Raw genomic sequence first — 12,794 nt, 5'->3', positions numbered from 1 at the left:
TCTGAAAGATATACATTTCCTCCTGTTTTCTTTTCTTTCTTTTTTAGGTTCAACAAAATAAGTGAGTTTGAATTTGATTAAGGGACATAAGGACATAGTTGACTGAATTACCAACAAAGGAAGAACCAACGTCTATGGCTTTGAACACGGTTTCATCAGTTTGAATCTTGTATACATTCTGTACACAACAACCCAAGGCTTCTTTTCTGCAGTTCTTGTGTTTGGAAGAAAAAGCAGGATGTCACAGGAAAAGAGCAGTTGTGCTCAGTAAACCCTCCCTTGGTAAATAGAGGTTCAAAGGGGTATATTTTCATTACCCTAGGTTCAGAGCTACAGCCTCTCTTCTGTCGACAGCTGGACCAAAAGGTTACAGAGGCTTGGTCGGGTGGCAGTAATTAGAGATCCACGACAAGCTCCTTAAAGAAACTGATCTGTATTTGGAATCAGAGCCATAGACCAAAGAATTTATCTTTAAATTGCCAATACTGAACTGAATTGAGCTGTATGTTTATCTATTTCTATACTGAATGCTTTTCTCTTACAGCAAAAATCCCATCAGACCATTCGAGGTTTTACCCAGATTTTCTTGCGTTGCTGCAAGCTTCTTAAAGGGTTGCTTAGAGGTTATGTTTGCCAAGTAAATTGTAAGTTTATTTTTTGGGAATTCAAGGCAGATGTTGTGTTTAGATAATCATTGCTTAGTAGCTGCAATGCTCTTAGTTTTTACATTACAGTGATCACTGGGAGTTCTCTGTTACTTGGATTTTTCTGATTTAAGATAAGATTAAAGTAATGGGACAAGGGAGGAAGATGTGTGAAGACAAACTCATTGAGTGTCTGACTTTGGCTGCTCTCCAAGTTGCAACCTAAGCTTTCCTGACATTCCAGAACATACTTGTGTGGTCCCAGAACAATTTAGAAATCATTAGTTGAAAACATTATTGACCTCCTGTAAGCCCTGCATTGTTGATTTGAATGTTTCTATCTCAGGGGAGAGCTCCAGGGAGCTCCAAGGTGGGTTATGGTCAGGTCTCAAATCTCTCAGCTATGTTCATTGCAAAATCTGGATCTTTGATCAGTCTTAATAGCAGTGTCTGGATCTGGTAAAGCAAAGCTGTCTTCCAATCTGGCTCGTCACAGATCAAACTGTAATTTTCTCCAAATATCCAGCTGTCCAGCACACAGATGTGACTACAAAGCAGCCTGAAGCTGCCATCCACAGCTGTGAAACAAAGTTTAAAAAAGACCTAATTCATCTGTCATTGCCTTTTTTTCTTCTTCTTCTTTAGCCAGAAGGGGACGGTACTTCTGTCTCCTAGTGTTTCACATTGCACAGCTCTGCTTTGTTTTCTTTCTTTTTTCAACTATCAGTCCATCCTCTTTACAATAATTAGCTTTGATATTAATTATGTGCGTGACAGCTAACAAGGAAATTCAGGTTGATGAGGGGCATCGTTGTATAATGCAGCACATGACAGCAATTTTAAGACAGAGAGAAGCTTGTACACTGTTGTAACTTGTGCAAAACTAGAATGATTTAGAAATTGTCTGTTTGAATTAGGCAACAGTGAGTAACTACAGACTTCATAAATGATAAAGAACAATAATGAGGTTGAGTGAATTTATTCTTCACTTAATGGCTGATTTTTATGCTGATATCATGTCTAAATCCAGGCTCAGACACAGAATTCCAGAGGGTCAGAAACACTGACACTCAATCTTTCTTTTTCTAAATGCCAAACACAAGTGCGTGCACTAATTAGAGGCTCCAAGAAATCATTGAGGGGTGTGGAAGCATTGTAATCTGAGGAGAGGCCGTTGTGTGGTGGCTAGTGCTAGATGGGACCAAAGCCTGAGGGGTTGAAAGACTTCAGTTTAGGTTTGGTGTGTCTGCCAGTGGTGTGCAGTCATAACATGAGCTTGCACACTCCTGTGCATTCACTGTCATTAACAGCCTGCAGCTGTGGCTTTGGAAAAACTTATCACGATTTGTAATCATTTCTCAGATAACACTGTGCATTGCGCTAAGGATATCTTTCACAGCCATCGGTGGCTTGAGGACTTAATAATATAACTTTAGTGTTTTTTAGCATAGGCTATTTTTATGCATTCTGAGAGATACTACTTTGTATAATAATTGTTATCTACCAACTATAGTCTCACAGTAATGCTAATTTTAACTCTTAAAGTTGATGTGTTTTACTTTTCCAGAAAATCAGAACTGTGAATTTTCCTTTTCATCTTAATGAAAAAAATCGAGGCGATCGTGGCTCAAGAGTTGGCAGTTCGTCTTGTAATCGGAAGGTTGCCGGTTCTAGCCCCCAGCTCTGACAGTCTCGGTCGTGTGTCCTTGGGCAAGACACTTCCCCTGTTGCCTACTGGTGGCGCCAGTGTCCGGCAGCCTCGCCTCTGTGGCTACAATGTAGCTTGCCATCACCAGTGTGTGAATGTGTGGATGACTGAATGTAGTGTAAAGCGCTTTGGGGTCCACAGGGACTAAGTAAAGCGCTATATATATATATACACAAATACAGGCCATTTACCATTTACTACCGTAAAGCTTACATTTTAATTGTTCATTTTTGCAGTGCACTGCTTTTAGCAAATCATATACCAGTAATTTATAGCAACACATGCTTTGTATCATTTACTTAAAATAATACAAGGAAAACAACATGAACCAAATTTTACTTTTAATTGTAGTAAATGAAAATTTAAATATCCTTTCTATTTAGGGTTTTAGGTAGACACAGACCTGGTATGAAATGGGCCATCTGATATAATCTTTAAATGTTCTACAGCAGGTGTGAGCAGATGTTGTTCATCTCCTCTTAGTCAAGTTGATCTTGTGGCTAAAGGAGGACCACCATTCATTCAAATCTAGAAGGTAAATGCTCTGAGGTCATCAACCATGACTTTTCTGACTTCCATGTAGGTAGTTTCATGAAAAAGGAACGTTTCAATGCAGGGGATCAACAGTATCACATTAATACATTAACGCTCAAGAAAACCATGTGGTTCAGGCCTTTAGTGCAAGGACTGATTCCATATCTTTTGACCTATAACTCCCTCACTTAAAATGTTTTTACAGGTAGTAGTTTTCCCCTAATGATAGAACTGGATGCTTAAAAGGTTTGAAAAGTGAAACGGACGCGAGCATATGTTTGGCAAATCCTTTCCTCCCTTTGTTGGTGTAAAAACATTGAAAGGAAAAAGATTTTCTGAGTAGCATGTTATAAGTTTCCCAAATTAATCATTGCAAGTCCAATAAACTGTCTTATCCTCTTGTGTCCTTTGGGATCAGCGTGTAAATTACACCTGGAATCACACAGACTGCCCTTTTCAGCATACTAACCCATAGTCTTTTGTACGTTTCTAGGTAGATCCAAAGGGGATTTTGTTTTGTCTTTTTTCTCAGATATTATTAAAAAATGATAAAAATTATCAATTAAGTATCTGCAGTGGGATCTATTCTAAGGACTTATAGATGTGCTTATTCAGTCTAGTTAGGCTGTCAGTCAAACTTGCATTAACTTGACATCCATGTCAGCTAAAAATATAAATAACATCAATGATATTTATAGATGATATCTACAATTGTATATATCAAACAATGATAAGCTGAGTAAATGCAAAATGCAGTTTTAAAATGATTTTAAAATGATCCAAACCTACTTGGCCCCATTTGAAAAAGTAATTGCCCCCCAAACCAAATAACTAGTTGTACCAAGCTCGGCAGCAAGTTCTTGGATTTCTTGAGATGTTGTTTTGATTCTTTTGTTACCTCGTGGATGAGTCGTTGATGAACTCCTCGAGTAATTTGGGTGGGCTGGCCACTATTTGGCCACTATTACACTGAGTTTTCTCAATTTGTAGATGATGACTCTCACTGTGGTCCCAAAGCCTTAAAAATGTCTTTGTACACCTTTCCAGACTGACATCTTTTCTCAAGTTTCTTTAAATTGTGGGATTATGATTTTTTGGGGGGTTTTTTGTGAAATTGAACTCAGATTTGCAAAAAATGTGGTTAGTCACAGATAATTCATGATTTGAAAGGCAGGGGGCAAATACTTTTTTACACAGGAGCAGAAACTTTAAATTAGCTTTTTTCCCTTAATTAATGAAATCTGTTTTTGTTTTGTTTGTTTTTCTTTTTGGTTTCTTTTATGTTTTACACTTATATAAATTGTTGAGGTGACTTTTAATAACACATTTAAAACTTTGTATGATATATGATGACATATCCAAAAGATCAAAGGTCAGAGTTATTGTGACTTCAATTCAATTCAATTCAATTCAATTTTATTTATATAACATCACAACAAAAGTCGCCTCAAGGCGCTTCATATGCATCCTACTCTTGTAAACATGACATACCTGGAAGATATTTCCCTATATTGAGCCACAGCCAGCTTCTTGGGAGAAACCTGTCCGAGTATATCAGGGGTCAAAATGTCATATAAAAAAAGAAAGCTTTCACTTGACACATTATCTCATATCTTTGTGGAGAAATTTGGGCCCACTCTTCTTTATAATGTTGCTTTACTTCAGTGAGGTTTTCGTCTAAGCAAAGTTCCCTTAAGTTCCCAAATCTTGAAGCGATTCTGTTTCTATTAGTGAAAAAAAAAACAAGTCTAAATGATCACCCCTGCACCATTGTGCTTTACAGTTGGGATCAGGTGTTTATGTAAAAATGTTGTGTGAATGCTCCAAATCAGCAAACTACTAAAAACTCTGAATTTATAGAGGTGGTCATACTTACTGATGATCAGTTAATCACGTGCATTTGATCAGCAGCACATTTATGCTACTTACCCTCTTAATTCACATCAAATACCTGTGAGCGATACTTTTTGATTTGCAAAGTAATGCATTGAACCCTGTGCAAAACTGCCCTTTTCACAAAACTAAAATGTTATTTTATCTGAAGAACAAAAATGGGAATCCAAACATGCTTCATATTTAGCAGAACACTAGATAATGACACAAATCTTAAAGCTGTTCAAACTTTTTAGATCACGTTTCAGCTTCCAGGTTTTAGAAATTGTTGCTTTTGTTAATTCTAGATTTACAAATGTGGTTTTAAAAATGTTTTGTTTTTACACAAAAGGTGCAACTGCAAGTTTCTTCAACTTTTGCGGTATTCTTTTCAAACCTGCTATGCTTCCTCTTCTGCCCAACATGCAGAAGCTATGTCTGGCAGATTAAAGGGTTCCGCAGAGCCAAATTATTTTTTAATGGTATGAAAGTTTCTCGTGGCATGTTTCAGCTCCTTTTTTCTGGCTGGCTGACTGTAAACCCAAATGCAATAAATATCTTAAGCAGGTCGGGAATTTACTGCACCTGTAGTAACCACTGCACTAATTTAATAAGCAACAGATGTTGGACTGATTGCACTGAAGCTGGAACACATGCAGTAAAAGAAGGGAATTCTTTGTTAGGTACAGTTTCATCAAAAATGCTGCAGCTCTGTTGCACAGAGGCTCCTCATTCATTTTGATCAATAAGTAACAGAGCTGAAATTTGGATTTAGTATCATAGTGACTCAGCTGTCGATTACCAGGCAGGAAATAGCTGTTGTGAGTGGTTATCTGTGATCTATGCGAGGCTGAGAAAGTATTGGGCCAATCTTTTACCAGCTTTGGTCAAAATTATAAAATCATTTAATTAAGGTGCTGAAAATACATTCATACTGATTTATTGTGAATTTATTCAGTTAATTTATCAACTGTTAAAACAGCAAAAAAAACCACAGTATTTCCTTTAAAACTGTTTATGTAAAACCCCACATGAGAAACACATGTATTGCTTTCTCAGGTTTGAATAGCGGCTTGCTAGGCCAAAATTATGTCTGCTACTGTACTATAAGCAATACTACTGCCAGATAAACTCCTAAGCTAAGGATTAATTTAATGAGATACAGTAATTTTAGAATGTGAAGAAAGATGAATTTAGTGAACCTAACAAAAGCCAGGATGAATGATTTTCATTCTTCCATCTGGTTGTTTATGAGAAACATGCAGCAGCTTGGACAAAGGAGCCATTATCATTAGTTAATCTTAGCTTAAAGCTATATTTCATTTAATAAAGCATCTGGGTTTAAATGCAAGTGTGTGCTTGTATATGGGTGCATATGTGTGTGCATGGAGCTTTTGAGCACTTTTACTGTATAACTGTTACGGCCCCATTATTTGTTAAGATGTGTGTTATAAATCCTGTTATAAGAGTAGTATATATCTCACTATTTTCATATTTCTTTCCTTGTGTCTACTAATCTAAGTGTTCACACAATCATCGTTTTCTGTATGGGCATTTTAGTTTTCCTTTGGCAGGGGAAAGGTTAATGTTTAGCAGCATGAATGGTTCACCCACTAATGTGTGAACAAAGCACAATGGCTGCAGTGTATAGGCTCCTATTTATTCAGAGTCACTTCCTCCCTTAATAGTTGACTCTACTTTACTCACAGAGAAAAAAGTAGGTCAAGGAAAAGTCATGTTTGAGGTAATTCACTCTAGGGGACCACATCTCTGATCATTAGATGACATTGGTTAACCCTGAGTGTGAGGTCATTTTCAAGTCAAAGTTACACCCAGAACATGGCCTGAGTGTTAGCGTGTCTGTGCATATTACAGTGCACTGAGGATAAATTACAGAGGGAGGCTATCAATGAGAAGGCTGAAAAGGAAAAAGCATGAAAAGACAGTGTTTATATGAAAGAAGGAGGTTGTTTTTTTACCATGTGGATTCGACTTTAATCAGATGTTGGTTCTCAGGTGATGTACTCTCACTTTTAAGGACTCTCTGCTTTGATGCAAGTGCATAAAAGATCCACAAAGAAGAATCACTCTGATAATTCATTCTTCAGCTTCACGGTAAAATACCTGAACCAAAGAGGAATGCGAACACATTGTTCATCCACCTTCTGCAGTTACTTGTGATGGGTGTATAGGGATGAGAGAGGATGTTTGCAGACGTTCTGGATTAACTATGATTTCATCCATGAAGATGTCTGGAATACCTATGATAACATATTTCATCATTTTTAGGAAAGAGTACCTAGAAAAATTATTTTCTCTGTTAACAATTTTTCAATTTTTTGCATTTTTGCACTTAAATTACCAGATCATCAAATTTTAACGTTAGACAAGTGGGGCCTGTTAGTGTGTAGATGTTGTTTTGGCTTCTTTTGTGGCCTCCTGGATAAGTTGTTGATGTGCTCTTGGTTTAATTTAGCCACACTAACCACAATAGGGATGGGAATCTCAATAGTTCAGTAGTTCAGTCCCTTGGAACTGTTAGTCAGCTTGGTTCCACTTGCACTTATGCTACAATCAACTGATTTCAGTTCATTTGTTGGAGGAGGAAAATAAACGCTGTCTACAGCGTGGATATGGACATTACTTTTGTTTTTATTGCACAAAAGGAGAAGAGCAAAATGGTAAATTGGAAACAGATCTGGACAGAAGCAATTACATTATGTCAACTCTTTGCAAACAGTTGCATAGATAGCATGCTAACACTAAGCTAGCCCCAGCCCAACAGCCAGACCCTAAACTTCAACAGGTAACAAACAGAGCGGTCAGGCTGCAGCCTTTGTTTCTACTTGTTCATGTTTCTAAAGTAAAATCACAGGGCTGATTGCTTTTAAAGTCCCTTTGTGCTGGTTTTCATCTTTTCTTTGTATTGTCGAGTTTGTGTTTATACTTGCATACTTAGATAAAGATCATATTTGTCTTCATTAGGACAGGGATTTGTGTTGGTGTGTGGGACGATAGCCTATAGGTTCATATCATTAAATGGTAATCATGAGACAATGCGTTTCAGGTCTTTTTACAGAGAAATGTGAGGAATGTAACGAGTAGTGTAACAAATTAATTTCTCCTGGGAGTAATTAAGTAACGTGCTTCATTTAAGAAATCTTTTCTGTGTAATGTGTAATACATTACTTTTTTGAGTCATGACCACAACATTGATCACAACAAAGAGGGGAAACACCTCCAAAATATATAAACATTTGACCACGCAATTTATTTGCATGACTGTAATGTCTTTGGTATGCTGCTTTGGCGATGGTGGTGATTCAAAGTGAAGCCAATGATACCCACTGAGAATTGATATTGATCGATTTGAAATGATAAATAATATCAATAATAGAAACAGAATCACTAAATCGCTTATCCATTCCCCTCGCTATTTACCACTATTCCAATTTGTGGGTAATGGCTTCCACTCTGCTTCACTGGAGTCTTCCTTGTAATGCTTTCCAGACTAATGTCAATGATTGTTTCTCAGCTGTTTTCTTAGATTATAGCATTTATGTTGCTTTTTGAGATCGTTTAGCCTACTTCACTTTATAAGACAGGTTCCATTTAAGTATTTTCTTGATTCAGCATGTCTGGCAATAATCCGATTTGGGTGTGGCAAGTGAAATTGAACTCAACTATCCAAATGTGCTGCTTAATCACAGTTAATTTTATGATTTCACAAGGAGAAGCAATTACTTTTTTAGTCAGGGCCAGATAGAGTTGGGTTGTTTTTCGTCTATAATACATAAAATTAATAATTAAAAATACCAAATGGACAAAATGAACCTCACTGTAATGGGGATGTAATTAAAAGATGTCATTATGATGGCAAACAAAGCTTTAATAGCATGAAAGCTATCTCCTTATTTCCTCTTGACTCAGCAAGTGGATAGAAAAAGAATCAATCTCACACAATGTGATAAATAAACCATAGTCTAAAAATTAAAGATTGAATTATTTATTTTGAAGCTTGTTGTTAATAAACATGTGTAGTCCTGATGCAGGAGATAAGACTTTTATTTCAATAATGCTTGTTGAAATGCCTGCTTTTGCAAGAACTGCATGTGCAGTTTTGCAAGGAGTAGGATCAACCCTGAAAGTTGGCCCTGGTTGGATGAGACAATTTGTACTTGAGGGTATACTCTTCACATAGTTATGAAAGAGCCTGTTCATTGAGAATTCATGCCTGGGCTTTGTTTTTCTTTGCATCTGGCATATAGTCATTCAGTTTTTCCCACCTGGCACACAATCAAACCGAAATGAAGACATCAAAGTGGTAATTGCAATGTGAAGTAATTTTTTTTTCCCTAAAAGTGTCTTTTTTTTCTTTTCTAATATGCATATTCTGTCTGATAAATGGAATCAGAGCAGATGCAAGTGGAGAAGAACAAAATGTAATCAAGTTATACCTAATAAATAGATAAATACATTCAGGACTGTGTGCCTTTCTTCACCAATCAGAACCCTTTTCTTTTGTAATGCCCATGTTGCTTTATAAACGTGAGCCAAGCAAGCTATAATACATGACAAAGATGCACACATCTAGTATATACAAATCAAGTCCGAGTCAGTGAGTGTCTCTAAACTTTATGTGTACTGTATGTTAAAACAGCCAATTCAGCTAGCAGACTAGCTTCTAAACTTCTCATTGTAAATCACGTATAAAACTTGACATGAAGAGCAACAAGGGCGTGAACACTATGTTTGCTTAAAGTTACTGACTTTAAATTTTCAAAATTGAAACTGCTTGTTAAGAAGTCACAGCTGAATTTGGTTTCTCTTACCTACTTTCAGTGACCACTCCTTCAAAGAGATTTATTATCCTTGGAACCATTCAGAGAAACTCAGTTGCTGTGGAGCTGTTTTTTGACATTATACAGGGTGTTACACCCCGGCCTAGGCAACCGGAGTGCAACACGAAAAAAGTAAAAATAAAGAAAGAAAAACACACAAAAAAACCCCCACTAAAGCTCACCACCAAAATCCCAAAACGAAAGTATCGACAAATCTATTTACAGCTATTTACAACAGACTATTTATTTACAACAAAACACCAAACTATTTACAACACGGGGGAGATCGCGACCATGACACACTGAAACACAGGGTTTAAATACCTAGAGGGAGCAATCAGGAAAATGGACAACAAGAGGGAAACACAGCTGGGGCAACTCAGAACTGACGAGACAGGGAAACGTAAACTAAAAAGACTAAGATAACACAGACTTTCAAAGTAACACAGGAAACACATAACAGTCACGCCAAAAACAACACACTGACAACACCGAAACGTAACAGTTCCCCCCACCCAAAAATCAAACATTTAACACCAAGTGAAAAGTTTGATCCAGACAGACGAAGCCGACGAAGGCTGGAGCGGTCCCACGGACCCTCCAGCGAAGGCGGATGAAGGCTGGAGCGGTCCCACGGACCCTCCAGCGACGACAAAGGCTGGGGCGGTCCCACGGACCCTCCCCTCAGCGAAGGCAGACGAAGCTGATGAAGGCTGGAGCGGTCCCACTGACCCTCCAGCAGACGACGAAGGCTGGAGCGGTCCCTCGGACCCTCCAGCGAAGGCGGATGAAGGCTGGAGCGGTCCCACGGACCCTCCAGCGACGACAAAGGCTGGGGCGGTCCCCAGACCCCCCAGCGAAGGCAATCCCGGACGAGCCCCCATATGTTACACCCCGGCCTAGGCAACCGGAGTGCAACACGAAAAAAGTAAAAATAAAGAAAGAAAAACACACAAAAAAACCCCCACTAAAGCTCACCACCAAAATCCCAAAACGAAAGTATCGACAAATCTATTTACAGCTATTTACAACAGACTATTTATTTACAACAAAACACCAAACTATTTACAACACGGGGGAGATCGCGACCATGACACACTGAAACACAGGGTTTAAATACCTAGAGGGAGCAATCAGGAAAATGGACAACAAGAGGGAAACACAGCTGGGGCAACTCAGAACTGACGAGACAGGGAAACGTAAACTAAAAAGACTAAGATAACACAGACTTTCAAAGTAACACAGGAAACACATAACAGTCACGCCAAAAACAACACACTGACAACACCGAAACGTAACAAGGGTGAAAACATGGCATAAACCTAGCCTGTCTATGTTTTTGTAATGCAAATAACCTCACAATGAATCAGGCAACTGAGTATGAATCACATCCTTAGTCAAATTTATGGCAAAATAAAGAGTAGTCAAGCTTTAAACATAAAATTGTTCGTATTGCACGGGGGAAATGGTTACTCATCCATTTAATGGACTACCAAGCATCCAGCAGCACACTCCTTCTCCTGAACACATTACGCCCCTGCTGCTTCATCTGATGGTTAAATGCATTGGATTGTTTTATGAATACTGAATGTTCATCAGTGGTACAAAAATAAATACCATGCTGGGGATGGTATCAATTTATCATTGTAAACTTTGACAGAAAGTCATCAAAATTTCAGCACAGCACGTTAATGCTAATTGGAATACACCGAGTGAGTGTTTATTTTAGTAAATTGTTCTGCTGACAATTTATGTAATGCAAAACAAAATATTTCAGTGTTGACACAAGCTTAAACCTTTATCATAGAAAATGGGGCTTTGCTTAAAGGAACCTTTTTCCTGAAGCCAGATTATATGTTGTTCACTTAAATATAGCTACAGCATTACAGTGTTTTGTGCCAATTTCAATAGCGTCTCTGCATTCAATGAATGCGCCTGGGGAAAACAGCTAAAAAGTGCATTTCCCTCAGAGAGAAGCAGACTAAAAGATTGTGTATGTGTGATTTTACAGCAAAGACAAAACAATCATCCTCTTTTAATACCTTTGACATACTTTAACATTGGTTAAAGTTGTTGTTTTTCAGTTATAATTAATACTTAGGTATTTTAGTAAGTGTAATGAGTAATAAACAGTATAAATAAGCATATAAATTATATACAGATATAATTATTAATACTACACTAGTAGACATATATAATGTAAAATATATATATTATATTAATTTTAATGTGTTTAATTGTGCAGATGGCTTCTCGTGTATTTATGTTATTTATATTTAATTATATTTTACTAAATGGCTTTAAAATGGCCCTGCAGTCAGCATGGTTTCAGGGTGTTGTCTTGCAATGATTGTGAGGCTCAGGTGGAAGCATCTTGGCAATTTTTCATGTCAAGGTGACAGGATCTGTGCAGTCTGGGTCTGAGTGACAAGCATAGTCATTGTGTTGTCATTGTCATTAAAACCCTGTAGCCACTAGTTCCAGTTGGATTATTGGGTTTGGTCAAAACAGTTTCTTGAATTCTACAAAGAATCATAACAATACAATTAAATCCAATTACATGCACTCACAAATGATAATAAAAAATAAAAGAGTATGATTGTATGATTGATTGAATTTTTCTTTGGAGACTGCTTTTGTGTTTACTCCAGTATCAGATAAATCTGTCAGTTAAATTTTTAACTTCTTTGATTGGTTACCTTCATGTTATCTCATTTCCTACTTTTTTTTTTAAAATCTCAAACTCAATATTTAATCCATGCAACCAGGTAACTTGGTCTGGGTTGCAGAGGGCAGGGCTGGCTCTACACAACTTAATCAGCTCTTCCACAGGAACACTTTGGGAATGCCTGTTCCCAAGCCAGCTGAGAGATGTGATCTCTTCAGTATGTCCTGGGTCTTTCACAGGGGCGCCTTCCAGGGGAACATCCAAATCACCTTAAATATCAGGAGTTCATGAGGCATCAGTTAGATGCCTAACCACCTCAACTGGTTCCTTTCAATGTGGAGGACTAGTGGCTCCCAAATGACCAATTTCCTCTGCCTATCTCTAAGGCTGAGCCCAGACACTCTTTGGAGGAAATGTTCATTTCCACTGCTTGTATTTGCAGTCTCACTGTTTCAGTCACTAACTAAAGTTCATTACCAGGTGAGGGTAGGAACACCAAGAGACCAGTTTACCCTGGGGTGGGTGCT

General features: G+C 37.8%; 1 protein-coding gene across 1 annotated transcript in view; it reads left to right on the top strand.

Annotated features, from left to right (window-relative positions):
• Nucleotides 1–12,794, top strand: part of pdgfc (platelet derived growth factor c) — a 48,091-nt gene that overhangs the window by 17,207 nt on the left and 18,090 nt on the right. The gene's annotated exons all lie outside the window — the stretch shown is intronic.

The sequence above is a fragment of the Astatotilapia calliptera genome, chromosome 2 (genome assembly GCF_964374335.1).
Source record: "Astatotilapia calliptera chromosome 2, fAstCal68.1, whole genome shotgun sequence".
NCBI lineage: Eukaryota > Metazoa > Chordata > Actinopteri > Cichliformes > Cichlidae > Astatotilapia > Astatotilapia calliptera.
This window is presented reverse-complemented; position numbering and strand designations above follow the sequence as displayed.